The sequence below is a fragment of the Grus americana genome, chromosome 7 (assembly GCF_028858705.1).
Source record: "Grus americana isolate bGruAme1 chromosome 7, bGruAme1.mat, whole genome shotgun sequence".
Lineage (NCBI taxonomy): Eukaryota > Metazoa > Chordata > Aves > Gruiformes > Gruidae > Grus > Grus americana.
Window position 1 is genome coordinate 7,520,540 of NC_072858.1, and position 25,531 is coordinate 7,546,070.

General features: G+C 42.2%; 1 long non-coding RNA gene across 2 annotated transcripts; it reads right to left on the reverse strand.

The window, feature by feature from the left end:
* Positions 1–16,537: 16,537 nt before the first annotated feature.
* On the reverse strand, positions 16,538–23,542 carry LOC129208556 (uncharacterized). Of its 2 annotated transcripts, none has more exons than XR_008577853.1 (3): positions 23,426–23,542; positions 20,549–20,671; positions 16,538–20,199 (listed from the first exon to the last, which is right to left on the reverse strand). It is a non-coding gene; the product is annotated as an uncharacterized LOC129208556 (long non-coding RNA). The 2 variants fall into 2 exon arrangements; XR_008577852.1 differs by lacking the exon at positions 23,426–23,542 and adding an exon at positions 21,316–21,725.
* Between the last annotated feature and the right edge of the window lie 1,989 nt (positions 23,543–25,531).

Below are 25,531 nucleotides of genomic sequence, written 5' to 3' on the forward strand. Positions count from 1 at the left end.
TGCATCCTCACCTAAACGCTAATCACAAGCTGATACTTGCCTGCATAAATCTAATCAGTTTCTTTCAGAATTGCATGAGGAGTGATTCCTTTCATCTGCATGGGAAAACATCCAAACCGAGTATCACATTTGTGTCCTTTAATAGCGCTGTTTTCTCTGGAATATACAGTAACAGGCTCTCTACTTCTCACAAGTGTCCTGACAGCAACACACTCGCGCTCATTTTAATTTCCTCGGCATCCAGCTCTGAAGGCAGAAGGGTTTTTAAGTGCCCAGACATATATTCCGCCAGGTACTGAGCAATTCAGCTCGAAGAAGGTGTTTTGTCACTGCGTACGGTTGGATGGTGTGTTGATATTAGGTGTGACGAGATACAGAAGCAGGATTCTTGGCTGATGTGAACTAGCGTAGCTCCTCTCCGAAGGAGTAATTCCCATCTGCTGAATATAAACACTGCAATACAGTTGTGTTGATTGCTCAGGGATTGCTTTTAAAGCAGGAAAGGTAGAGAAAACCTGGGGTTTGAGTTTGATCAGTTGTTTTGTTAAACTTCTGCCCTGTCCTCCTCGCAGCCCCTGCGGGTGAGGGGAAGGGGTACATCCTGCCCTCTGCTCAGCACAGGCACGGCTCTGCTTACCTACACGCTCCTCTGCAGTTTCGGTACCTATTTTCCACATTATTCCACGTCATTCCACGTTATTCCATGTGGTAGAGGGTATGGTGAAATGCTTCTGTTACGTTGCTCCCCAGCAGAAGCCATCTTCAGCTTGGTGAGTGCAAGCACCGAGTAGAAAAGGTGCAATCTTACAACCTGTAGGTTGTATAACTGAGGCAGGTCCCAGCATGAGTGTGTATACCCAGCTGTAGGCACGTGGGAATTTTGAGGCTGAGCAGGAAAATATCTATAGATGTTAGAAAGAGCAACTCGGTTTCTGAACTCCTTTGATCTCATCTGGGTTCAGTTTCAACAAACTGGACTTCAGAGGCTCCGCTTTGCCCAAGCCCGCTGTCCCCGTGTCCCCGTCCTGCATCTGGCTTTACATCTCTGTGCATCACTTCCCCAAAACGGGAGAGGAGCACGGCCTCGGAGGGGGAGTCGCCATGGAAAAATGCTGGTTTACTCAGATATCACGGCAATGGAAGCCATAAAGGGAGCACAGAAAACAACGAAGGATATTTTGTTGGTGGTTTTATTTTATATCAAATGTTCTTGAACATTATCTCATCTCCTTCAGGCATGTAACAATAAAACTAGCATTTTTACATTAAGCCCAGGATGAAATTTAGTAGAGAATTAAATCTAAAATAGAATGAAAAGTGTTCTGTGCATCTTTTGTTTCACAGTTTTAAAAGTTGTGTGGATTGGCTGCTGCACATTTTTTTCTTGTCAAACTCCCAAAAAAGCAATTATGTAAGTCCTCATTACAAGTGAGTCACCAGCATTGCTTTGTTTTATAAAATGAAAATGCTTTAGCGCTGAATTGCCTCTGAGAGTGCAAAAGATCATGTATAAAACTCGGCCTGCTTCTGCTTTACCCCTTCATAACTCAAAAGTGGTTAAGTAAATTATAGCTCCTAAACACCAGGTTTTGTTATTGAAGAAAAGTAAGGTTAAGGCTTATTCATGTGTAACTAAAATGGTGTTGTTGAGTGAGCTTTAATAAACCACTGAAGGCAAGATAAAACTTAACAGAAAAACTGCTTTACTTAATATTTACCAGATAATGTTATTCCCAATATCTTTAAAGCTAAAGTGCCTTAAATCTAAACTCCAACTTTCTGCTCTAAGAGAACTTGGAAGAGGTCATGTTTTGAGCATATGTGTAAACCAGCATTCCATAATTGATTTATTAACATATGAGGTCATATTTATGATTTTCTTTTTGAAATATATGAAAGCAAGCTATAACTGTATAATCCTGTATGATCTATTCAATAAAAATCTGCTTCAAAAGTCCAAGAAAAGAGTGAAGGCGGGGGGGGGGGATGCAAGAAAGCCAGTAGAGTGTATTTTGTAATGGTTAAAGGTTATTCTCCAAAGGACAAATTAATGTAATTTGTATTTGGTAGGGATCATATTGGATGTTTTATTTGCATTCTTTCACATCTCAGGAGAGGTGTTGCTAAATAAGTCCAAATGGGATAAAAAGAATATTTTTTATTTAAATGCAAACACTGCAGTTTTCAGACTACAGTGTCATGTAGCATGTATGGGGCTCAGAAACACTACCTTAAGAAGAGTCTTGATGCCCAGGACTTTTGTATGCTGGCTTGGTTGGGTTTTTTTTTTTCCTCCCCTTCCTTTTTTCATCTGTGAATTCTTTTTCTGCATATAATTTCTGAAATGTGAAGCACATGCTTGGTTGTTCTGTAGCACAGGTCCCTCTTCAGCAGCCCCTACTCACTCTCTATCAAAGTCAAAACTCCCTTTGAAGTCCTGGGTTTTGCCCGAGCCCTGCGTGCTGTGGAGGCGATGCCTCCTCCACCGCACGTTCGTCAGGGCGGGGACTGCAGCGGTGTGTGTTTGCATGGGGTCTGGCCATGCTGGGCACTCACCCCTGGGCTGCTCTTATCGTTATGAGTGTTTAATCACCTTTTAAATACCGAATTTGATCCAACATGTGGTCCCACTGACGACTCTGTGTCTGGCTACAATTTAGTTGCCATTTCTGGGTTTAGGGCTGAGCGGCACACTTGGGTCCTCCCAAGCTGTGACCTCTAAGATCACCCAAACTCCCACCAGTCGTTTACACGTGCTTTCCCAAGGCTCCGCAGGGGCTGTGCACAGTCTGCTCTTCTGCTTTATTCTGGGATGATGTTACAGGAAAACAATGAATTTAGCGTATGTTTTTTTTAAACAATGAGCTTAGCACATGACTTAACTACGAGATTCCTTGAAGTTGTTCAAGTATTAGACGTTGTATTGATCATATTAGAGATCATGGAAATGCCCTGGTAGACACAGTCTCCTAATTTGAGCAGACCCTACCCTAATCTGAGTATCCAAAATTAGTCTGAGTATACCCCACCCATGCTCTGGAAAGGGCATGTGGAGTAAAGTCCCTTGATCATAACTCATCCTATCTCCTTGTCACATGCTTCAGTACCAACCTCTAGTCTTGTTCACCTGCTCAGCATTTTGGGGACCGTTTTCCTTCAGAGGCAACTCAGCAGTTCAAGGTGGCACAGGGTTACAGACTTGATGGTCTCCCAGTGGTGGTGCTCCAGGGGAGTAACAAGTGTCTCCCTTGGGCAGAGCTGCTGTCTGGAATGCTATTTAATAGGCTTATCTTGGGCAAGCTGAGACATGAGTCAAACATATAATATGAACCGGAGTTTGTAATTTCGTACAAACAACCCTCTCTCGGTTATGATCTACTCTCAAAGGCTGCTGATGGATTGAGCTCGATAAAACAAAAGAGAGAGGGAAGGACAACATGAAATGAAGGGAGAAAACCTGATTTTCTCCAAAAACATAGCAAAAAGAATTGAAATCTGATGGAAGGTGTTCCACCAGCTGTACAATTGGTTAAGAATAAACAATGAAAGCTTCATGGCTTATTTCATTTATTAAATAATTTAATAAAATAAATACTAAGTCTGATTTATTTACTAGCCAAAGTAAAGATCATCCCTCAGAAAACTCATTTCAAGTATGGAAAAGTTTGTGTGCAGGAGCTAAATTTGTGGGAGCTCTGTTGATTGTGGAATCTTCTGTTGAGGAAACAATTAATAAAAATCATAATTGTGCATCTCTATAGAGATATTCAATGGCTTAATTTCAAGACTTAGCTGTTTCCAAGAGATACTCTTTGTACTTACCATGATTATCTTACCATTTCTGGAAAATACTCTGCTGGTGCCCTAAGCACGGTTTGTGTGTTGGCTCCTATGGAGAATATTGTGATATTTTTAGATGTTTTGTGTGCGCCTCGGTTTGTACCTTGCTACCCTCCTACGTACTTTCCTACCTTTTTCTATCTTCTAAGATGCTGTGATTCACTGTTCAAATTAACCGCAGCTTTAGACAGAGGAAAGTAAAACGTATATAGGTATAGGTGCCACAATGTGCGGTATCAAATAGTCTCCTAAGACCTGAGCAGCTGGGACCTGATGTCCCAGCAGGGCCTGAGCCCCCGGGGGCCCATGGACCAAACTGGGGATGCTGCAGCCCAAAAGCCCACCCTGGCGTCAACACCCGTCTGAAAAGCTGTGCCTGGAGCTGGGGTTGGTATGGGCGGCGTGTGCTGGGGGTCGAGGCGAGGACTGGGGTGGCTTCAAAACCCAGCGCTGTACGCTCGTGGCAAGTAACAAAGATAAATCTTATCCAGAGCTTCCAGTTGTTCCCGAGATCATACGTTAATCATGGATATCCTCTTTGAAGAAAAAGTGCTTGTTTTTTAAAGCCGTTTGTTGGCCTGTGGCAAAAAAAATTGCTATGGGAAAAAGATCCTGACAGACACATGAAAAACATTTCAAGTTGTGTTATACTGTAATTATCCTCCTGGAGTTAGGCATTCATATAATTTTGGTATGACAGCATGCTAGAAATTTTTTCTTTCCCTGTGATTTTGGTAGGGTTCTTATTTAAAAAAGAGCCAGGGTACATTTATCCCCTGTCCCCAGCCTGTTCTTTTTAATCACGGATGGAATGAGTCGTTGATGTGTTAGAATGGAGATAAGGGGTTTTTGGTGGGACCTTGTACTCTTGAGAATCCTTTGAATGCCTAGAAATTCCTATGGGAAGGAACTGCATGTGCGTGCCCTGAAGTGTCTTTCAAAGACACGGTCCTGGGTGGTTGAAGAGCTAACCCATCGCGTGGGGCAGAGCGGAGGGCAGGTGTGGGAGTGGGTTAGGGACTGGAAACCACAGCAGATAGAGTGGTGGTGAGCTTTCTGTCTGATGCAGAATGAGATCATTTCTTTTAGAGAGAGAAGATGTAAAAAGGTGATCTTAAATCAGTATTTTCTATAGGGAAGGCAGATTCAGCCATCCTCTTACCAACTCATATATTATTAAAAATGAGGTGTTCAATGATGTTGAAAGGCAACAAATCGAGATGTTAATCAGATGAGGAAGGAATCAGACCTAAAGTGTTCCATAACTGTTCAAAACTTGTTAAAAAAAGGGGGAGGGGGATAAATGTAATTTTGTCACATCTGAAGTCTTTTTGCAAACATTTTAGGGAAGATTTTTGAGATGAAGAAGGGAAGATACTGACTGATCTCCATCCACAATGGTGAAGTGCCTAATTCATTCACCCCAGCTGGTGTCTCCCATCTAAGGTGCTGTTTCACGAGGAAAGTTTTCTCTTCTTTTGTTTTTTTTCTTGATTTTTTTCATAAGTTTTATTTTCATTTTGCACTGGAAAAAAAATCTAGTTTTGAAAATTCAGATTTCTGGATGAAATGAAACTGCTGCTTTTTAGTCCTTCCTACTTATTATGCAGGTTTCTGCTCATGTTCCTTTATGGTGTTTGTTACTAGCGACTGTTGAGCAGAGTGCTGGAGAATATGATTCCACCTCCAATTTAGTGTGGCAGTTCTTGCATGTTTTATTCTGTCTGAGAAACCTTCAGCCAGTTATCAAATCCAAAATAGACTCCCTTTTTATTTTCCTAGTCTAATAATATGAAAGATTATTTTAATTGGGACTAAAATAATTGAGAGTGCGCATATTACATGTTTAATGTCAAGGCCAGACCATATCATTTTCTATTTAGGAAGGCTATACCATGATAAACGGGTTATACCATGATAAATGGTTCAGAACAGTCCAAACAGTACTGAATCTTCAGAAACATCGGTCATAAAAATCTCCTGTAACGCTGCCATAACAATAGTAAAAAAGCCATCATGGTTTGACAGGAATACTGTGAGAGTTACAGCTTTTATGATGTGGGGCGTGAACATCCCAAACATCAAAAATATTTCATCTGTGGCTGTGGTTTGCAAAGATTAGGACTGGGATTGCACAGCTTCTGTGATATGACCCAAGCAAAATACGGTTCCATGGTACATGGCCCATTTCACCCCCAGCGATGCCGTGTGTCATAAGGGGCTCAACCACCCCTTCCCGTTTGGAGAAATATTTTCCCCATCACTGGCACTGCAGGTGATGTCAAATTGGAATGAAGGCAGCTGAATCCAGCGCTGTCCTCCTGGGCTGCCTGGAATTTCAAGCAATTCTCTGGAAATAGTTCAGATATTTGTTTGTCTGTTTGTTCATTCTCCTTATCTCATGAAGTTACAGAATGCTAATGAGATGACTTTCTATTTATGGAAAATAAAACATATGGGAAAAGGATTATGTCTGTCACACACTGCCAAGCTGATTTCATAGAGCGACAGCTCTACAGGGAAAGTTTCACTTCCAGTACTCCCGGGAAGTCCAACCGAGACTGCGCGCCAGAAAGCCTGGGTTCCAGTCCCTCCATCTGCAAGGCACTTAACCCCCCGTTCCTCCCCTCGTCTGCAACTTAATTGGTTTAACTACACTTCCCTGCCTCACTCTGGGTGCTGTGGGGTTAATTAATGTGCAGAAAGTCCTTAAGATGCTTGGATGTAAGTTTTGTTTTCAGTATTCTCACAGTGGCTTTAGAAAGGGACCTTCATACTAAAGTAAAGCCTTAGGGTTTACAAAGTGGAAGGTCACCTCTACTATGATATCTTTTGCTGACGTGCGGCTGGGACGGGTAACATTGGCCATTAATATGTTGATTTTGAGCAACCATTCAGTCCCTACAGAGCTTCTACACACTTTTCTTCTGTTGTTTGTCATCCAGGCACCCGTCAGTGATATCCCACCCTGATACAGAGCTGGAGCTGGTGAGAAGGGGTGGCAGGCACACAGTGTGCACAGCCATGTAGCAACCGAGATGCCCCTCAGGCATCGCATGGGGAAATGGAGCGGTAGGAGTGGTGGTAATGGCCTCAGTCTTCTCTCCATGCTTGATAGATCCCATTGAAGCAACTCTTCATGCGAGGTTTGAGGATCATGAACCGGGAACCTGAACTGATTGGCACTGCCAGCCCAAGCAGAGACAAATCCTCTGCACGTGACACAGAGGCTTGGTTTGCATAGAAAGTACCAGGCTGGAGAGCGTTGTGAGCAGACAGACTGAAGTTGAAGGTAGAGCGGCCCAGGCCTCACTTGCATGCAGTGCACCAAAGTGCCTGGTAAGCAGCATTTTCCGTTGGTTGGCCCAAGGTGTTCAAAGGCGGTTCCTCAAGGAGAGTCTACTGTCACGGGGATTTGTGTGACATTGTTGTCCATGGAATCTCACCCCAAGTTTCTACAGAGTGCTTAGAAAGACCCCAGCTCTGGACACCGACTGTTGTCTTGGCTCTCCTCCTCCCGTACCCCTCCTAGTCACACCAGCAAAACCCAGGTGTCCCCCACAGCACGGTCTTTCCCGTGGAAGCAGAGGTCAGCTGAAGCTCAGCCCACGCATGAGTTTGCATCTCTGTGCAGCACAGACCCCCTAAGTCGGGGCTTGAGCACAGACTTAAGCTTACCCTGTGCTGGCAGAGTGCTGATCCCTGAAGGATACCCGCTGATATTAGAGAGGATCCCCTTCACCTCACTGCTGAATCCGTGCTAGCATGCATAGCTGAAATGCTAATTATTGGCTGCTAAACTGGGAATGATGTCATTCATCCCTGGAAGATCTAGACTTAAGTGTTTGGGTCTTTCTCCTACCTTTCTTCTTCCCCCCCCCATCTCCTAGATGTCAATGAATCAGAAAAGAAGCTGCAGCTGAAGTTGCACGGATAAGTTCTGTGGGCATGAAAAATACGTGCATGTAATTCTGTGAGATTCTTATTTGTGTCTCAATCTTGAAATTTGCAGTGCTAAAGCATTCGAGCTCAGTGTACTATGAAATAAGTAGCATCTTCAGAAAGAAATTCACTCTGAGGAAGAGGAAAAGAAGAGATTTCCTGTCATACGTAATTGTCACTGCATTTGAACTTTTACTTTTGCTTGTGTCTTGCAGCCAAATCCTGGTCTCCTGAGCAAAACTCGAAGAAACATATTTTGCACAGGGGATCTCTGCAGGGACTGGATTTCCCCCTACAGACTCCAGCACATCTCCGGATACAATTTACAAGAAATAGCAATGATGGCTTCTTCTGCGCTCTCCGCAGAGAGAGGATTTTTTTCCAATGGATCTGCCATGCACCCACCTGCCTTTTCTTGCGGCTTATTTATTTTCAGGGCAGGCAGTGGTGCCTGCGCCTTGTGCTGAGTGCTCCTTCCCACTGTCTGCAGAGATTTCCTTGCCATACAGACAGCCTGCTCTCAAGTCCCCCTCCTTCCTTTGCCCAATCATTAACATAAATCATAACCTAGCAGATGAAAAGAAATTTCCAGTCTTTGTGATCTCCTGCCAGAGTTCTCCCAGTTTTTCTCAGTTTGGGAAAACAAATGTGCATTGCAGCATGTCCTGAGGGTTGACAAAATAGGGCTGTTTCAGACCAACAAGATGAATTCTGAGCACGAGGTCCTGCTGTGGCCCTCAGGTGTTGCTGTGGGGCCTCCCTGGAGAGCTGTGGGGCAGGACAACCTCTCTGCCCACCCACCACACCACTGGGCCGGCATGGACATGGGAGGAGGGGATGCAGCGGAGTCTTCTTCACCCATCTCCATGGGCCCCCAGAGCTGTGCACAGCCTCACAGCCCATGAGCGGTGCCCGCAGGGAGAGCAGAGCTTGTCCCCATCCTCTGGCACGTCCCTGGGGACAGGGTGAGGAAAGGTGCACCAAGAGTGGGGCAAGGGCAGGCATCCCTGCTGTCACCCTGCGGCAGAGCTGCCTCCATGGTAAGGGGCTCCTGCTCTGCCAGGTGAGACACTTGCTCTGCACAAGTTGAACAGGGTCTTTAGGCTCGGTTTTTTCCAACAAGAGCTGTTTTCCAGATCGGTGGTAATCCTGACACACAGTCCGTAGGAACACAGGCTGGGCTGTCGGTGTTTTTTAGTTGTGACCTAAACAAGACATGATTCCAAGTGCAGTAATTTCTTGGAGAGGAGGGTGGCTTTCTAAGAGGGCTTCAGACAAAGAACATATTTCCAATAATCCCCCGAGAAGTGAAATCACTTCTAAAATGCTGTCAGAAGTCAATAAAAAGTTCAGCTACGCTGATAAAAATGAGCAGCTTAAACCAGACTTGCAATATGAACCAGTAAAGCTTCACCCTTCCTCAGCACACCCCCTGCCTCGCTCCTCCTGGAGATTCAGTGTCCAGATCTGTTTGCTGCGGTCTCTGCTGTTGTGGGACAGTGCACCAACACTGTTTGTGAGTTGATATCCTGGAGGAAATTAGTATACGTTGGGATACTCACAGATTACAACTTCACAGACGTGAAGAGGTCAGCCTGGAAAATTTGACTTTGGTGCAATCAAATGATCACGTCTCAAGGTCACTGAAGGCAGATAATAGCTGAATCACCGGCCTCAGCCCTTCAGCATAACATACTTTTAATAGGTTGATCCAAGCCCATATGGTCTTATTTTATTGTTCCTAGCTGCCTACTATATTGAATTTTGAGGTGGATTTTTGAAATGGATATGGCTTCCAAATTTATTCTGCTCAGGACTTCAGCTTTGCTGTTTGAAATTTTATCTTTATTTGAAAATTTTTATGAGGAAAATACATGTCATGTGACACGATTTTATTTGCTTTGCCAGGCAACCTCCTTCCAGGACAGGATGTACAGCGAGGAGTGCCTTTGTGGGATTCTGTGTGAGAGTTTCCCCCAGTTTATGCACTGAGTAGAGCCTGCCTTTAATAAAATGATGCCAGGTTTTGCCCACCTAATGCATGCCTTGCTTTGTACAGGTTTTATTAAATTCCTCAGCTCTCCACTCCCCGTGGGTTTGTTTTTTGGGGTTTTTTTTGCATGGTGGCATAATACATCAGCAACAGAGTTTCTCATATCTACTGTCACCATGAAAACCTGAATATTTCAAATCAAGGGGACACCCACAGAAGACTTACTGAGACCGTTTTAGCTGACATTGCTTCATAGTTAAATTCACAATTTAAACTTTAAAAGCCAAAGGAATATTGATGTTCATATTGTTCTTTCACCAGTAATCTTTGTTGGTTTATGTCTTTTTCAACCCCGAACTGGGAGCGTTACGGAAGCAGCTGACTTCTGCCTCCATGGGGAAGAGCCAGGCATGTAATTGAGGGTGTGATACACGGGATCAGGTTGTGGGTACAGTTCGTGTCATTATAATTTGATCTGCCATGATAGGGCTCGTAGCCTGATTGGCATCTCTGAAGACTTCTGTAATATGAATAATAATTATAAAAACTCAGAGAAAGAATAGTATTCCAGCATGTTTGCTGAAAAAGAGTGTTCTTTCAGAGCCTGTCACTGCATTTGCAGGAATTCCTTGGAAAAGCAAACACTGAAGGCATATGAACATAGTGAAAAAAAAAAAAAGTAATAATTTAAGGATTCAGATGAATATTTGTAGGAAGCACGTTAGTTTCTTTCAGCTTTACAAACAGGATTACATGAGTAATCTTCAAGTAATGTAAGGATAAATCATTTTTTGGAAAAAGCCCCCGATGGTTTAGGTATCAGCAGGCTTTCGCTTGCTAGCAGGCAGGCATGTGTTTCTGGCCCACCCCTCTTGCAGTGCACAAAACACAAGGAAAATCCCACTCTTTCTTTAGGCCCAAATTTGCTGTAATCCTGACGAATATGCATTTTACATGTAATTCCAGATTGCGCTCAGATGCAAGTTTAGATTCCTACATTTCTAAGTTGAAACATTGACATTAAACTGTTATCCCCTGTACATATGTACGTGTGCCATTTTTTCACTCTGAATCTCCTCTTTCCAAGACGTCCCCAGGAAACCTCAGTTCCTCAGTTTTGGCCGTGCAGTTGTGGACACCCAAGGGACGGATGTTGTAGCTGGTGGGTCCTTCAGATTCTCTTGGGGTTTTCAGCATTTCTCTCACAGAGCGTGGTACAGTTCCTCCTGTGATTTGTCCTGTGATTCCTACTGAAGGCTGTGGGAGTAAAGCTCTCCCAAATAATTTTGAGCATTTGGGGATACATGAATAGAAACGGATGTGTCAAAATAGTTCATGTTTCTCTAAGTGCTGATGAGGTGGTAATTACTAGGACAGCTACGGCTACTTGGCTGTAATTCCTCCCACTGCTCCTTTCCATTCACAACAGCTTTACTTCTAAATAACCATGGTTCTGGTCTATACAATTAATACTGGTCTATACAATTAATATATAAATGAAAAATATAGCTCGGATTCAGGTAGGTAAAGTTTCATAGAACTAACCTAATGAACACAGCAATGATAATTAATAAATTCATTCTGACCCCTCATTAGGTGCACAGTTAATTCAGCGGACAACTGAAAAGACATGGGGTCTTGAAACTGCGAGAAACAAGACTGTGTTCAGAAGTAACTAAATATATTTATATCTCTCTATCTCAGTCCTGAATATTGCAAACATAACTTGATCAGTGATACCATTTAAAAAAATATTTTTACATTGATTGCTTTAACCTGTTCTTTCAGAAGCTGCTACATTAATTGAAAATACGGTCTTTGAAAATTAAGATGCAATGCTGAGTGCACCATTTTTATGTTTGTACATCTAAGACTTTGGTTCAATAATACATTCAGTCTTTGAGGCCCTTACTCAGGTCTATAAAATAGCATTTTAAAAAAAAAAAAAGTGAGGTAAAAGTTAGTCCAGTTCTGGAATAGCTTTTAGCATATGCACCTGCTCTCTACACAAAAAAAAATCTAAATTTTAATTACTGATTTGGCATGGTCTGCTCTTCTTAACTAGCAGTGTCTTTTATTTCTTCATCTGACAGCCTCCTCACCCCCAGGGTATGATGGAAAATGACTCATTTTCATATAAGGTAGAGGAGTTTAGTGAATATATGACCTACAGATTTTCCTAATTTTTTCATAATATAATGTACTTTGATGCATTTCAAAGATAATCTGTCTGATGCTTTGCATATTCCTACTTAATTACAGTGTATCTCAAGATGATTTACTACAGTCAGATAATTCTGAAATAGTCTTGCTATAGAGGGCATGCATACCACAGGCAGCTGTACAATTCGCCACAGAGTTCATAGGGGAAATTATGTGTGTACGTAGAAGTGGGGAGGGCTGGCACGGGAAGAGTTAGAAATAAAAAGGGATATATGGCCTCACCTAATGTTCACTGATGAGGTCTTTCTGACAGTTTCAGTGTATTTTGGCGAAACCCCAAATATTATTTAAGCATGGTCCCACTTCCAGCCTCTCAAAGTAACGGGTGATGAGCAGAGGAACATTGAAAAAATATTGTGAAGAAATTTCCGAGCTTACTTATTTCCTTTTCAGTTTTATATCATAATAGTCTAGTAAAACTCAGATCTATTTTAGTGCCAGAAAAGTCTGGAATAGCATTTTGGCTCTTTATTTGACCATATGTGTTAATGTTCCAGTGACTCCCTCTACATAAAATTAGCCTGGAATAAAGCAACCAGTGCTTGAGAGCATTTCAAAGCCATAGTAACACATCCAGACTTTTAAGGCCAGATGAGGACCGTGAGATCATCCAGGCTGACCTCCTCTATAGCACAGGCTGGAGACAACTAGAAGTAAAACATGCACCTCTTCAGCCGTTCAAGAAATGCTGCAGCAGAGTGGGCACATCAGCCCAAAGCAGGTGGAGGGTTCCCATGTGCGCGATGGGCTGGATACCTCTGAGCCACCAAACCAACCCAGGATTCTCCGTGCCAAGACATGCAGGTGTTTCCATTCACAAACATTTGAAGAAAACACCAAGATATTAAGTCATTTTGAAGGTAGAAAAGCTTTGCTGGAATTTAGGATTCCCTTGACTTAGATAATGGACCATATTTACTTCTGATTTAATTTTATTTTAGCTAGTGGAGTTGTGGAGACTGGATTACCATGACCTATTTATTTTTGGAATATTTTATTCTCTCTAGGAATTCACTTATTTCCACCTCTCCAATCAAGCGTTAGGCTGGCAAAAGAGTTGTCTGTAAAACTCACTGCACATCTGCAAATATCAAATGTCCACGAACAGGCAAAAGACTCACTCTACTTACTTTTTTTGTCAGATGGTTTCATTTAGAACCCAAAGGGTCAGGAGTCACAGCATGACCTCATCAAATTAGACTCAACTGAGAGAGGTGTTTAGCACAACAAAAAGGAAGTAATCTGAAGGACATTAAATGCAAATGAGACTGCCATGTGCAAACTTCAAAAACACCTGATCCAAATGAACAGTGTTGACGGGGGTCGAAGGGGTGAGAAAGAAGGTTTCATATTTTGGTTGGGTTTTTTCAAGGACTATCAGCAATATTACATCCTGTAGAGCTGGCTGAAAATCTCATAGGTATGCGACTATTTAAACTTAAAAATACCCACTTTTATTTTTGCCAGGTGAGAATATGTCAGTGTTTACTGGCAGGAGTTTGGTTGGCTTGTAGATCAAACCTGGTAGCAACCCTTTCTCTTTTGTTACTAAACAAGTATTTTTAGAGTGGGTTCATTGCATGAGTCTCATTCTTGGGAGGCAATAAAAATTAGTTCTGAATGCCTAATTGAAGAATTACAAGGAAGCTTCAGTTGCTGATGGTTCTTTTATACGGAGAAGAAAAAGCTCGTTAGAAGGTCTGCACATTTTCCCTTCAGGACATTAATCCATGCCCCCATTGGCTGAGATGTCTTTCAGCCATGAAGGCAATGGGGCAACGAAGGTCTTGTTATAATGGAACCAGGCTATTTCCAGATAATGTGAGGCAGATTGACTTCAGGGATAGATCTGCTTTCCAGATGTTGGATATAGTCAAGTGGAGCAGGGAGACAGAGATGGCAGCTAAGTATAAGGAGAACCTTGGAGTAAATAAGAAGTCAGAAGAGCTGTGTTTCCAAGGAGAAGTGTTGAGATTTTCAACATTGTGTGAGCCAGGGAAAAAGCTGATAAATAAATATTTGTTGCTGACAGACACAGGGATGTCTACGTGTATTGAGGAATGAGCCAAAAGAAGATCAAAATGGGATCAAAATAGGGCTGAAAGCAGTACTTTGTTAGAGCTCAGGATCTGAATACATCCGTAAGAGCGCAAAAGACTGGAAAGTGGTCAAAATGGCTGGTGACCAGGAAAGAAAACCAACTGTACTTGCTCATAGAAATCTAGGACAAAATAATACAATGAATGCAAGAAGTACAGTGTGATTCAAAGTAGTTTAGGTACAATAAGAGCTAGTAACAATGCTGAATATCTAACCCAAAGCCTACAGAAGTCAGTGTAAGCTCTAAGCTCTGTGCAAGTTTAAGGCAGAGGGAATGTTTTTGTTTCTTTGTTTGACTCATCTTGGTTTGTCTGCATCCTGCCAGCCATGAGATCCAAATTAGCTGCCTAACCAAGTAGCCCAGCTCTAGGCAGATCAGTGCTACATATATCACAAGACAGCAGGAGTTTGTACGGACAGTCTTTGAGAAATATGGGATGATGGGTGAGATCTTTGTGAGCTGTTGCCAGGCAGGCTGAGAGATGACTGCCCATGTAGAAAGGACAACATTATTTTATTCAGCGATAAGCAGATGGACAGATAGCATTATACAGGTCCATGCTTTCAGGAGTCTCTTCCCATTCTCAGTGCTCCCCTTTGTAGCTTGGGTGGTCTCAAATGCAGTCTTCTGCTCCTTTGAGGAACATGCAGAGCAAGCCCTGCTAGAAGGGCAGGAGAGAGGGACTGCGCGTGTTCCTGCCATGGCCTCTAGAAGGTGCTGTTTTTATTTCCTTCAGCATGGAGCGTTTTTTTCAAGATGCAACTGAACCTTCAGAGAGGGTGCAGCTCATGGGAACAAGACCAGCCCCACGATCAGGTGTCATTTTCTTAACCCGGCCAGCGGGTCTTATCTCAGAATCAGGCCAGCTGGCAGCAAGCTGAAGGCGATTGCTGGCGGTACAAGCAGTCAGGGGAGGTAGCAGGAGATCTGTACAGTCGAGCGTATACGCTCAGGGTGTGGGGGCTCACATCTGGCTGCAAGATGCTTTGAACAGTTTGTTGGACAAAGGCGCTTGGTCAAAAGAGGTCAGGGCAGGTTCAGTTGTACTGCCAAGGGTGAAAACTATAGTGAAAGTCAATAAAAGGCTCTCATGGCTTCTAGTTTACCCAAATAAGGAGAGAAAAGAATTGTTAACATAGGGTTTTCCCTTACCTTTTCAAGGTCATAGGAAGGTTAGCTCAGCTTCAAATTGCTGCATAAGCTTGAAAGGGAAAATGACAAAACATGGATTAGGAAAATACATGGTCTTATTTTTAAAAGGTTGTTCCACTGAATGGTGGAGGATGGTGGTCACCAGGAGGGTGAAGTGCAGGCAGGGTGAGAGGAATGCTCAAAATTTTGTAGTTTGAGCTTTTTTCTACATGTTTTGAAAAAGGGTGTAATGACAAGAAAGATTTTGATGTTACAGCTGGGTGAACTTCAGTTACAAGAAAGATGTATGTTTTTAAAGGTGTTGGTGATTATCCATGGGCAAAAACGATCAGGAAAATTAGGGACTCTCTAGCTTGGCTGCTTTCTGGAAGCTATGATTTAATTACGGAAGAAGTAATCGGGAATAATATATGGCAGGTTAGTGAAATCCTACCATTGGGTTATTGAAGATAATCTGGTAGAGCTTCCTGACAGGAAGCTATATTTTAAGATCCTCTTTGTGTATAAAGAAAAGCATCATGGGCAATCATCTGGGCTTTGCAAACCATGCTAGGTCACTTTAGTTCTGCCTTTAGAGACAACAGAGCATAACTGACTGAGGCAGACAGTGAATGAATTATTTTGACTGCTGAAGAAACTAATTTTACTGTTTACAAGTAGTGTTTTAAATGAAAAAAAAAAACCCAAACAAAAAAAAAAAAACCCAAACAAAAAAACCAACCCTGCATATGAATTCCTGCTCCTGTAACATGATTTTTCAATGCTTCCAAAGATACCTGAAGGGTTTGATGCCCAGTCCCATGATAAATTAACGGTAGCTGGATGTCCAAAACCAACAAATCATCTTCAGACAGTTCAGTCATCAAGAAGCTAATGTCAATTTACAGTAAAAAATATCTTCCTTCATATAGAAATAGAAATTGGTGTGTGTGTGGGAGGGGGATATCAGAAAAAAGATTGTGCAGTCAGTTTATAAATCAAGGGCTGTGAGTACCTCAAATGTTCTTCAAATATTGCAGCATGGAAAAATAGCAGGGAATCTCCATCATTTTTGCCTCTTCCACCTCTGGTTACGCCAGCTGTTGATACTGCATTCCCACTGATTGTACCATCGTTAAAAATAATACAAACAGAGAATTCAAAGAAACTCACGAACAAATACTTTATGGTATTTACAAGGTGCATTTTTTATGAGTTGACTTTTCTCCTCTTTAAGCAATGCTTCATCTGTATCTAGTAAAGTCCTAGATGAGAAACAGTTTACTAGATATAGAATATTAAATATAAATATTGGGTGGTCATAATAGAAAAGTCTGAAAATGGTTTTAAAAGAAACCAAAGAAGCTTTCATATAAACAGCTAGAATAAATATATGAAAATTTGGATTCTCTTAATAAAATGTACATCATATGTGTGTAGTTAAGAAAACGTCTATATTCACATGCATGTATGTGTGAGAATATATATATATTTGTGCATTCGCATAGTTCAGCTATACATGTATACACATATTTTATACATTTATAACATCTGTTTATTATACTGATATATGGTTTTCAACACTGTTGGGCTGTTTCAAACTGTTCAAAACCAAAACTGCTTAACGCAAAATTCTAATACACCAGCTGGAGGTAAACGTCACCCTTCTAAAATAATGATCTATAAATATGGCTTTTGTTTTTACTGTTTACTCCAGTTAAATGATATTTTTAACTAGTGCGCTATCCTGAGGACATGGAAGCTTTCCATACATATATACAAGATTTGACCATTATTTAGTAGAAATAATACCAAATTACACTAGGGTTAGAAAGACACTAAGCAGCCTGAAGCATGATACAATGGTTGAACTTAAAAGTTCAGTTCATTTGCAGAGATGTTACTGGTTCCAGCTGTGTTCTCTGTATAGGGGAGAGGGAGAAAGTATATGTCCAGCTGGAAATTAAATGAGCTACACAGGGCTCTAAGTTTGGACTCTGAATACACACCAGAAACTAAACAAAGAAATGCCCAAGGTACACAACATCAACTCAGAATAAAACCAGCAATAGTAGTTGAATCATGTCACAATAACCTGAGATACATTACCTCCTACATTCTTCCAGGGAACTTCTTCAGGTGACACTTTGTTTAATAATGCAAAATACTCCTATACGTAACCTTTAGAATCTCCTTTAAAGTCTTGAGTGATGTATTTTCATCATTGAAATTTATAGTAATATCAGCATCGGTAATTTATGTGTTTTAATTTAAAGCATCTGTTTTTAATTTATAGAGTTCAAGGTTTTTTCAGCAGTTGCCCATGAGTAAGCATTTGATCTTGATTCTATATGTTGAGTCTATATTTGATGACCATCTTTCCAATGTGTAGGTTTTCATTTAAAGTTAAATCACTTTTTGTCTCAAACTAAAACTCCGTTTTTCACAAGTGTTTTTAAATAACTAAAAAGACTGGTCTGCATTTCAATCAGCTTGGACAATGAAAACAGTCCCGTTCATTTCACATTTAATTTTGGTCATTCTCACCTTCAGGTTTTTTTGGTAGACTGATTCCGTGCTGCTGTGCTGGATGATATTGAGACATAAGAAAACACCACCGTAACAGAGAAGCTCTCCTATTAATTTTCAAATAACAACCAGGCTTAGTGCTTCCAGTTAAAAAGCAATGCTCTTTCTTTGTGAGACATGTGGCCTTGAGCAGCATTCTTAGCTTCCCTTGTGGTTTTAGGATGACTCATGAATTTTGATGGTTTTCTTGAAGACCCAGTTGCTAGACTCCTGTGAATGTATTTGAATTTCATTTTATTTTAGAGAAAATGGAAGAATTTTCCAGCTACTTGGCTGCAAAGAAGTGGTCAAGAATGCAAAGCTCAAAGGCTCAAAGACATGAAGACATTAATTAAAGAACCCAACATTTCTTCATCTGAAGACGCCATAAATGAGGAGGGACTCTCTGAATACATGGGACTGACAGTACAGCAGATCTCTTGCCTAAGAAGTTACTAGGATGGTTCCCTAATAGCAATTCCTTGGTTTCAAACCAAAGTAGTTCAGCTTGGATTGCTCCTAGCTGCTTTCATCTGCTGTCCTTGTCCATGAGTTCTGTAGCAATGGGTTTCCCTCCACATGGATGGTGGCACTGGTCATGAGAGCTGGGTGGAAAGTTGGTTCAAACAGTACATTTTGCACCTGCAGCCCCAAACACTCCTTCTCTAGCAGAGAAAAAAAATATGGTCTTCTGTTGCCCCAAACCTAGGGACGCTCTCTCTACATGTCTGTGCTTCGTTCTTTATAAAAGGCTGGTTTTCTGTGATTAGGTATGCCTGTGGTACTTAAACTAACAGGCTCTTGCTCCACTTCTCAAATATATGAAGTCTGCCTGATGTATATTCCCTGCCAGCAAAGAAGGAGGCACTGAAGACCAGAATTATGAGAGAAGGTGACTAGGTACACTTATCATCTAAAATACATCTTTTTTTTTCTCTTTAATTAATTCATTAATTACAAATTAGCTTCCAGGATTTCATAGTAGGAAGCTTTATAATTATCTAATCTTAACTCCTGTGTAACGTACCAAAGAACTGTGCGTTAATTCACTCTCCTTTCCATAACTGATGGCGGATATAAATAACAGATTCAGTCGGGAATATTACTCTATCAGGACTCATTTCTCTGCAAATCATGATACCATATGGTACATTTAATCAGGAACACAGCAAATTTCCAGAATTGGAAAAATTTTAAATCAAGGCTGCGAGATCTCTTTCTAGCTGCTCTACTTTCATCGATATGAAGCGCGTAAGTCTAATCATAACCTTGGACTGAATTTTTGGTTACCAGCCTTTTTGAAGTGATTTCTGGTTTTAAGAAGTCTTGGTTTCCTGCCCAGAAGCTGGCCATGCCGGGAAGCCTTACTGAAGTCTTTTATTTGTTTAGCATATTTACCAGTACCTGACTGTAATAATACAGCATTTTTATCCTGTGAACACAACTCTTAGACTTCTGGAGCTCCAAATGGGAATGTCCTGCCTTTCTGAAAGGACAAAGTATGTCTCTTTAGAAAGTAATCAGAAATAATTTGCCTTTGGGTATAAGAGCTGTAGGAGTGTTGGAAGGTCTCAGACCTTAGTCTTGCGGTAAGCCAGTTTAATCAGAGTCATGGTAGCAATTTTATTTGAAGAAATTTAAATTAATCTCTCTAAAAAAAAAAATAAAAAAAAGATTAACAAGTCCAAATCTTAATTAAATGCTATATTTTAAATTCTGTGAATAATATTGTTTAAGAAACATTTAATCATTGTATTTTCTTGTTTAGGATTAGCTGTTTAAAGACAAAAGACTCTAGGCTCCAATTAACTGCTGCCAAAAATTAATTTAAGTAGCCTAATTGACAACTTGCTTTAAGCTACATAAAATCTTGGCATAAAACTTATTGTCAAGGGAAAAATATTCCTAATTTATTACTTTATTATAAATGAAACTATTGACCAAAGTGCACTTGCTCTACTGCAGCTGTTATGTAAAACAACAATATGTAGATGTCGACGATAATGAGTCCTTGTCCTTATGTGTAAATACACGTCGCTCTAAAATTGCGCCGGTTGTTAATGACTGTTTGGTGCCACCATGCTAGAGAATAGCTGGGGAAGAGGCAGAAATCTTGTTTTCAGGCAGCGCCGCTGCATCCCAGCCCTTTCCCTGCGATGCCTTCCCTGTCGTGCGATGCTCATGGTGGTGAGACCGGGCTCCTGACGGGCTTCAGACAAAGCCCACCGCGAAAACTGAGCCCGACTGCCTTCCACCTCTATGCAAAAGAGAAACGTAAACTGTTCCACATGTGGGAGCAGAATGTGATCGCTGTGGGGAGAAGGTAGCAAGGCTATTAAATGTAAAACCAGGGCTGAACAATCAAAATACTTGTCCGCGAGTGTGCGAGATACTCGGATATCTGTGAACAGGGAGAGAAAATTAAAAGCTGTAAGTACATACTGTAAAGCTCTTTAGTTTCTTGTTTATGGTCGCAACGGGCCAACTTTCAAAGCCACTTCTTGAAACGTTGCCCGTGGTTTTCCACCTGCAACTAGTTAGACACAGAAGTCCTGTATTTTCTGCACTGGCACAGCTAATTTGCATCCCTGAATACCCGGCTGATTTACAGAGGCATTAGTGCCTGCGTGGGGCACGGTTCCCCGGCCGGACCCCTCCGAGTGTGGCGTGCTGGAGAGGCAGCCCTCTCCCCACACCCACACGCACACCCACACCCACACGCACACCCACACCGCGGTGCAGTGCTGTACCTTCTGCCGTTGGGCTTCTCCACCTGCTGTTTCTTGCCGTCCATCCGTCTCGACCTGCCGCAAGGTGAGCCCATCTGCTTCATGCAATGTTAGCCATTGCGTTGTGCGATTTTCCTCTTAGGACTGCGAAAAATGATTGCATCAGGAAGGTAGCTTACTGGCATGCAGCTTTTCCAAGGAGTCTCTTTGAAGGCTAAAAAGGTTGCTTGGAAAATATAGTATCTTGGCTCAATTTTCATTGTCTAGGCACATTTCATTTCAGAAAATCACAAGCTACCAACCCAACCATGTCATTGCGATTTTTCAAGCATTTTCTTTTTGTGCGTGTGTGTTTTATATCTCGGTGAAGTCACATCCCCCCCAGGCTATTGGAACAAAGCTCAGCTGAGAGCTGAACGTACCCGAACGAGAGGAAATTACAAAAGGAAAAGTTAATGTCTAAAACCATTAGTACGGGCACTTCTCCCACAGCCTCCGTGAACCCTGGAGCAGCAAAGTAAGTTCACTCCGAGAGGCACGCTGGCTCGGAGAGATGTTCAGTCCGGTCTGGCTGAGAACCTGCGAAACCAAAACCCACCCAAACCACCAGCCCAGCATCCATAAAGCCTAAAAGATGCTTTTGAAAAGCTCCCGGGGCACTGTGACCCTTCACACCCCTCCTCCACTGAACAAACTGTTTAAAACCCAAGATGTGTTGCAGAGATAAGGAGCACTAAAGAATTTACAGCAGGTGCTATTTGAAGAGACTTTGAACAATGCAGAATTACCTGTGCCCATTTAAGTCCATTAATCTTCTCTTGTAAAAATAGCAATAAACAGTGATTTAGAAGCAGGGAGGAGCGAAGCTGGAAGCCCTGAGGTTAATAGAGAGAGAGATCAGTGCTTGTGGTTAATTTTCTTTCTGTCTGTGCAACAAGTGACTGAACTGCTGAAAAATGTAACTGCAGGTTCAGCTTGGAAAATACCAGATTACAACTGTTGTGGCTGGTATTATTTAGCAGATATATGACAGCGCTTCAACCGGGTGATACTAGGTGCTGTATAAATATGCAAGCAGTAGCATCCGCTGCACAGAAGGAGTTTACAAACTGCAAAGACCCCCCCCAGAACGGATAGACGGGCTCCCACCCAAAGCCCAGGGAAGGCACTACAACAACGGGGTATGCTAAAACAGAGCAACTGCCCGAAATTTGAAGGTAAGCAACAGTGGTTAATCACAATAATTACCACCCGCTTAGCTATTATCTCAGTTGCGGCTGCTGATGTGTCCACAGTGTGTACCCTCAGCCTCAGAACAAAGTCTTATTTTGATGGATAAGGTCTGTTTTTTAAACTAAAACAAAAAAACCAAACCAAAACCAGAGACCTGACCAGAGATTACTGGAGCCAAGGGGGATTCTTTTCCACTGGAACAAGCCCTGTGGCATCAGAAACCCATCAAAACAAAAGTGATTTACGCAAATACAGCCGTAGAATATTTTCTTCCCGGACGAAAACAAATGAGCTGGCAAAGTATTAATTTAAACTACTTGACTTGTTAATGAGCGTTATATATTATAAAGGTTGCTTCTGTAAGGACTTTCTGCCTTTGCTCTGCAGGTGGCTGTGTGCCTGCCCTGATCCAGTATGCGGTACCTCCCCCGAGGCTCCCGGACCAGCCCTGCGCACAGCGATGCCTTCGCTGCCTGCTGGCTGGCAGCTCTCTTGGGAGCAAAGATGATGGTGACTCTAGTACGGCTGCTGAAATTTTAGTCGGTATTAATACTCTTCAACAAGTTAACATTAATTAAAAATGCCCTTCGTTTTCTTCTGCATTTACAAAAAAAAAAAAAAAAAAAAAGGATTTCTGAAATCGTTTTTGAAACTATTTTGATCTTGGGTTTTGTACCAACAAGGGCTTTCTTGGTATCACTCATGTAAAAACTCACAGAAACAGCTGACCCTTTTAAACCTCGCAAGCTCAAAATAACTATGACAACACTTTTTCTTTCATTTTCAAAAAGCAGTATATTTCTGGGTTTGATCACATTTATGTAGAAAATTGTTGTATTTTTTTTGAATAAGGCATTCATTCCAACAACAAATGATGAAAATACATACAAATCTGAGAAAGGAACTAGCATTATTTACAATTTTTTGTAGGATAATTAATATTATTCCTAAAGTGAAGTGGCTGACTACATACCGATTTAGTCATTTTAAACTTTACCTAGTGGAAATATTTCCTTTACAAATTACCCTCCTTTCTTCCTCCCCCCATCTCCCTACGTGCCGAGTATCCTTTATTTCTGGACACCGGGCAACACAATGGAAAGAAAGCGAGACCTGAGCATCCAGGCAGAAAACCAGGCCTTGTACCAGAGCCAGGAGGTGGACGGGATTCCCGCGCTGCACAATGCCACGGCGTCAGCGCCGCGCCGCGCCGTGTAATGAACCCCAAGTGGCCGCCTTTCACATCTCAAGAGCCGAAACCGGCTGGATGCTGAACACCGCTGCTCCCAGCTCCAGCCTTCAAGTGACTATTTCGCCCGACAATAACGCTGAGAAAGGCACAAAGCCCGCTGCTTCTGCCGGGCGCTTTTGGATGCAAACTGGCCAAATATGTTCGGGTCAGCGGGACCACGATGCTCTTTGTTGGCAACTTAAATGCAGCCTCTGTCAAAGGGCGGGGGCTGGCAAGGACAGTACGATTTAACAAATTGCATTTTTGGAAAGTGTGGGGGAAGGTGATTCTTTTTTTTCTTTTTTTTTTTTTTTTAAATCATCCCTCAAATCTGCAATCCGGATAAGGTTTGCAACAAAACAAGGTAATTCTGGAAATGTAGAGGCCTCTAACTGTACAGCACAGGTTATTTTTCAACTTTTCTTCTGACTTACCTGAAAAGAATTCCTCTCCCCCGGCTTCCTGATAAGGAACTCACCCTCCAAATTCCCCACACAGCGCAGCGAGCCGGGGCCGGCGGCAGGGAACGATGTGGCACTCCCCCAGTTTCCTACACTTAAGCTTTCGTCTGTGAAAAATCCTTTTTATTAAAGGCAAACTGCAATATAATTGAGCTAAATCTCCAGCCTCTGTTGGAGGTAGCAATGCCACGCACGGTTCATTGCAATGCCTGCTGTCCGAGGGATTTTTTTATGAGATCATATTTCAGGAGGAAATAAATTTCCTCCTCCGGTCTGATGCAATCAGTTTACCAAGTGGTAAATAGCTAGGGATATCTCGTGTGCTGTTTTGCAAAGTGTTTGCGGATATTCAAGGATGAAAGTTGCCAAAGATAAGATCTTAATCACTGAAATCTGGAGAGCGATGGAGAAAATGGCCCCACAGGGATGTCGGGGCAGGTTCCCCGGAGGAAGCCCAGGCACCCCCTGCAGATGCTCAGCACTAGCACGACCCACAGGAAACTATTTATCAAATCGCCCGTCCCAGCACAGCCCTGCTGCGATGATGGCTCCCAAGTGACAGTCTTCTCTCTGCTTGCAAGTCCCAAGGCACTGACTGGAATCGATTCATCCCTTAATTGCAGGCATGGAATCTGGCGTAAAATCGTTTGGTCTAAGTACATCCATTTCACTTCTCTTTCAAGAAGGAAAGGAAGAGAATAGCTTCCCAAAGAGATGTTCCCCTCCCTCTACCTCCACAAACGTTCATGGGAAACAATACACAGGATTTGCCTTGTGCTGTAAAATTCATCGAATTGAGTTTTTCAAGGAGCTGCTTTTGGAAAGGCGTGTGGGTAACGTGCTCTCTAGGGATGGCCCGGGTGGCCCACGGGCACTGTCTGATCCATGGAAGGGGCATTACGTGCCCTAGAGAGGAGTTAACTCCTCTTAGATAGCAGCCATGACAGCTATAAAAATCTGAACATTGTCCATGACCAGCAAGCGATGCAACGAGTGTGGTCTTTGGGCCATGTTCAGTCCTGAAGCCAAACTAAAGAAGTTCAAAGAAATGTGAAGTCATGCTGGTTTCCATCAAAGCTTTTCCCTAAAAACTACTAATTTTCCCCAGACAAGAAGGCAGAGACAGCTGGATTGCCAGCAAGATTGCAAGCTTCTGGCAGCTCCTGCTTGAATAAATCCTGTGGATCTCTGCTCTGAGAGAAGCAGGAAACTCAAAACTTCAAACTGAAATTTGAATCTCGTTCTTGCTAAATTTGGATACATCTCTCCCAAAATAAGATGGGAGATGTCCTGGAACTGAGAAAACTCTGCCAAAACTGTGCGCATCGGCTGCTGCCCTATTGCAACGGCCCGTGGAGATCCCTCCTTCCACCCGCTCCTGCAGAGCAGCTCTCAGCACCGCCTGAGCTTCTCTTGGCAGCAGGAGATTTCCATGCACTTGGATTTAGAAGAGACGTTTTTCTGCCAGTGCCTGGAAGCAAAACAGGAGGTGTCAAACGTGTAACCCTCATCCCTATATCCCATCCAGGGTCATCACACAGACCAAGATTTTGCCTTTTTTTTTTTTTTTTACCCTCTTTTTTTTTTTTGATAATCACTCTTCCCTCACATCTCAATGTTTTCACATTAAAAAAGATTGCTGTAAAAATTACCTCCACGGGATTTATGCTTCTGTTTTTCAATAGGCACTAAATATTTAGTGCTTCCTTAATGCGAGATTGTGAAATACCTAAAACAAGGCCTGATCTGGCAAGATAACGAACACGTAAATTGCTATTGAGAGCAGTGGTAATTGCGTGTTAACGCACGCATCATGAACCAAAAATGCGTGGATCAGAAAGCAACTCAGGATGGAGTTCAAAAGGTGATGAAATGGGAAGCTATCTCAAGCGTTTTGATATGACATCCAAAGGATTTACCCAGGTCAGAGCAACCTGATGAATTCACTTGAAAGTGAATCTCCTTGGAAGCTTTCCTTCATCCTAGAGAAAGCACGAGGGATCAGAAAAGGAGTTCTTCACAGATAGTGTGATGTTCAGCTCAAGCAATCCTTTAAGTGCACAGGAGAGAAAAAAGAGG